We start from the raw sequence: 5030 nt of genomic DNA on the forward strand, positions 1-5030 counted from the left end.
TTAGATGCCATTGGCTATGACTTTTCAGGACAGTCTGTGGTTGGACTATCTTTTAACCCATATTAAACAGCGCATCATGTTAAAAAGTATGTTTTGCTCCTATCATCACATTAGTAATATATTAAGTCAACAATGAAGTGTTGCTATCTTGAGAAAAATGACATCTTTAGCGAGATCCTAATCCTAACCCTAAGCATAACTTCAATGAACTACAAAAACAGCCCCCTAGTGTTGCCTTTCTATAGATAGAACGACGGAGGCTTGTGGGTAATGTAGTTTAAAACTTTTTATTAACGAAACTAAATAAATTATTTATTTTAAGGTAAACTGGATATCTAAATATGTTTATTGTGCAAACCTCTATGATATATTTGAGAGGCAGGCTGAAATGTGGTATTTTACAGTGAGCAATATTTAAAATGCTTTTATGCCAGCTTTCCACTTATTTCTGAAAACTGAGCTCAACATTATTTTATCAGCATAGCATAAGTAATAATCCTGCCCATTTTCTCTTTGATATGTTAATTGGACTCTGATTTACAGCCATTTGAAATGTACAGTTTTGGGCTCTTCCGGGGGGGTGCTACTGAGCCCCTGGGGGTAGCAGGGCAGTAAAACCTACATATATGTATTCTCCTCATCATGAACAACAAACTGAGCTGAGTCACATTTATATCTGACAGTTTTCACAGTCCTCTGTTTTCTATTCTATTCATCATGGCTATTATACCTTTAGACAGGACATTGTGAGGCCATCTGATGAAACATGGAAAAATTATAAAGAAATGATTTAATAATGAAAATAATAGATTATTTCTTTGATTTTTGAAGTAAATGGCAAGAAATATAATGGATGAACCTGCAACAACTTGCCATTATCTATTCCCCACCTGTAAAGCAGTAATCAAGGACAATGTATACACATTGTGATACTTCACTATTACACAAGGACAAATTCATGCAGTGCTAAGAATATTAATTTATATATATATATATATATATATATATATATATATATATATATATATATATATATATATATATATATATATATTAGCATTATATATAACTAATTAGCCGAAATCAGTGTAAAAATGTCCTCCTCATCCCTGTATCTTGCTCCTCATGTGCTGGACATCAGTAATGTGCGTGCTCTTGGTTTTAATGCAGTACAAGACCCACGTTGATCATTCCTGCTACATTCTCAGTTATCCGTCAAGTGCTTGTAACAATAAAGCCCATGGCACCATCTTGTAATGCAGAATAATTAATCTTGTAACTCCCTGTATTTCACAAAAAAATGTGCATATTTGTTACTAAAATATAAAAAAATTACTTTCTGGTGTACTGATGTCCCAGATGTTATTAATCCGATCAAAAATGTTCATGTCTTAAATAAAAAAATAATCCCAATAATTAATATGTTGTTTTTCCAAGTCTAAAATAAACACATATGAGCCTACCTAGTAAAATGATGTATTTACCAAGAATCTTCAGAACACAATATTCACCATTTTCATTTTATTGAAGCATAGACTATAAAGTTGATAAAGTAGCATCAAGACAAATAAGATTCAATGAAAATAATTATCATCAAAGATACATTAACCTCATATATAAATCAGTTCACACAGATGAGTGATGAAATGTCCTTAAAAGTCACACAGTCCCATCCAGTCAACTGTGATACAGATCATGTGATACATATAAGACATGTGATACTGTTCCAGAAAATAATGATTCCCATCATCACATCTAAACTGGTTTCATCTCCCCATCGTGTTCTTCTTCTCTCGTGTCTGGAAACAGTTTGTGGCTGATGTCCAACACTGATGAGGTGTAGCTTGTTCTCAGCCAGATGATCTCTCAGTCCTAAGATCCCAGACCTGGTCAAAATGAAACAAACAATCCAGATGAAGTTGTTTAATGGACAGAGAGCGCAGCTTATGTTCTGTGTGGTTTTAGCAGGGTGAGTAACTATGACCCTTGTAGTACTGTACACTTACCATTCTTCAAGCTGTTTTAAGATCTTTTGAGAAGCTTTTCTCTGAAGACAATTTACCACATCCTCTTCTTTCACTCCTTTCAAGAGCATCACTTGGTCAAAACCCCTCATTTGGCTGATGAGATCATCTGTACAAATAAAAATACTGCAATAAATATGTCATTCTGCAAGAATTAAGAAAAAGTTACAGAAGCAAAGGTCTTGCTCATGAGACATTAGCATGTGTAGTTCTCAGAGACTCTAGAATTCATCTGTTGTTGCAGTAAATGTGTTTTTTTCCTCTAGAATCTTTCTCCAAAGTTCCTGACTTCTCTCACAAATGTGTTTTAGTCTGTGCAGTGTAATGCCTGGCTTCAAACCAATCAACTATCAATTCACAATTAATAACATAACATTTACAAAACAATGAAATAATGTCAATTGGTGTTTATATCAACTAAACCAATTTCATGATACTTGTCTGCTAATAAAACAGGTGGTGTGTTTTTAAAAACATAATATTAAAAATGTCCAGTCACACTTTGCTAACATGCTGTAATTGTAATAGTATAAAACGAAATCAAGGCTGACATGACCAGTTCTGTGAGAGATCATCATAAAATGTTGTATAACATTGCTTCAACACACACATACCAGAGGACTTCTGTTTGTTTGAGCACAAGATGGCCGTCTTCATTTCTCATCCTGAGCAAATCATATCCTTGGTCTTCCTTCTCTTCTGTGAAACAAGATAATCTCTACTTACTCTCTGTGCAATTAATATTGCTCATTAAACATAATTAAGTTAATTTAAAGTAAGATTCAGACCAGAGCATTTTTGGAGTAAACAAATGTACCTGGGAAGAGCTGATCATGGCAAGATTCGCTGAGACTCAGTAATAGCTCTTTTAGGTTTTAGGAAGGTTTGTGAGGGTTGGCTCTTAAAATAGCTGTTGAGCTCGATATTTTAGACCTGAAAAAGAAGAACAGCATTATCTGGAAAAATCCTGTAAGACAGAAGGAAGGACATATTATTAATTACGTGCAGCTTGTACATTACACCTCTGTAAAGATGCTGTATAATTAAATGTTAAATGAATCCATTATTGAAAGCAAGTAATTAATAACAAGCTATAGTCATATGAATTCTTTGATAGTGTCAGATGAGACAGTCCTGGGGCTTGTACAATATCATACAAGTGTTAAACTGGATTATTAAGACTGTGATGTGTTTAGGGATCATTTTTAAGACTTTGACCCTGTCCAGATACCCACACTTGCAGTCTTGGCCACTTGAGAGTGTGTGTACGTGACAGTGTGTGAACGAGACTGTCCCAGGTCTTAATAATGCCAAAGCACAGCATCCTTAACACACACTAAACCTCTCCAATACTGCTCTGGAGCGCTATACAAAGCTTAGTGTATCCCATCATGCATCATGTTTTGGAATAAATCGTCAGACTTTTTGCCGAGATCTCACAAGAGGTCATGGAAAGCTGTCCAATGTACAGTATGTGAAATATTGATAATTAGATATTAAAAATCTCTTTAAACACATAAGTGTCCCATAAGGCAGTGGCTCCCAATCCTGGTCCTGGAGAACCCCAACACTGCAAATTTGAGATGTCTCCCTGATCAAAACACACCTGATTCAACTCATCAGCTCATCAGTGAAGACTCCAAGGCAGATAAGAGAGACACCAAACCGTGCAGTGCTGGGGGTTCTCCAGGATCAGGATTGGGAAACACAGTCATCAGGTCATGAAAAGTTCGACACACACTCGTGGTCATCATGCTCACTCGAACACTAGGCCAAATACAGGAAAGACTTCAAATAAGTAATCAAGTGGTCAAGTGAAAAGATGGCAAGTGTGGGTATTTGGACAGTGCAACAGTTTAAGAAACAACAAATGCTGTACAAATTATAACAGCAGGAGTGTTTGATAAAAGGGACAAACTATCACAGACTTACTGCTGCAAATATCTGCCTCCGCAGCTTTCTGTCTTCTCCATTTCTGAAGGAATCCCTCTCCAGAAACACCACTGGGCTGACTGCCTTTACGTCTTTTCAGCTAAAAATAAAAATAATAAAAAAGGGGAGAGAAAATAAAATTGAATTATATACAGAATGTTAATAATGATCTGTGAGCAAAATATTTATATATATATATATATATATATATATATATATATTATATATATATAAACTGATATGAATGAACTGCAAGATGGAAAAATACATGTTTTATTATTTATTTTTAATTTGATTTTTTTTTTTTTGGATTCACATTAAAAGGTATTAAAAGCATGGTACAGAAACACATGATTACTGTGATATCTGTCATATAAAAGCACATAAAAACACTAACATTACAGTGATACAAACATAGCTGGTTTGGTGATTATTGTATTGTTGTATTGATTATTAATATATCATAGTAAAACTACAGTTACAGTTACTAATGTCTCATTTACTGTGTTTTAACTTCACATTCATTTATTACTATTGTGTCGTGATTACCATGATTTTACTACAAATACAACTTACATCATTTATCCTGAAATTAATAATAATATAAAACGGATCGAAGGTCTATGGCACGTCACGTGACAGATAGAGTTTAATCACACTAATTAGCAGCTGTGTTCATTTATTTAAACGCAATGAAACTCAAAGACACCCGCGGATGACCGATATAATACAGCGATTAAACATATGGCAACTAATCTGATTAATAAAGAAGACAGAATACATTTGATAAAAGGCATTAAAAGAGCGTATATACGACTACTCACCCAAACTGTGGAACTGATGCAAGTATCGCGCGATGTGTGCTGAATGAGACTTCTTGAACGTGATTTCATAGCGATAAACATCTCATGTCCTCGTGTCGAATTCTGACGCCAAAAGTTTCCCACTGAAAGCAATGAAGGTCGTAGTGCTTCGATAGTCGACGCCGAGAGGCACATTTGGCGTCATAAAAGTGACGCTAGGGGCGCTTGACCATGCTTCGGTTTTTGACGCCTTTGGAGTGAGAATGGGTTA

This window comes from Carassius auratus, chromosome 26 (assembly GCF_003368295.1).
Source record: "Carassius auratus strain Wakin chromosome 26, ASM336829v1, whole genome shotgun sequence".
Taxonomy (NCBI): domain Eukaryota; kingdom Metazoa; phylum Chordata; class Actinopteri; order Cypriniformes; family Cyprinidae; genus Carassius; species Carassius auratus.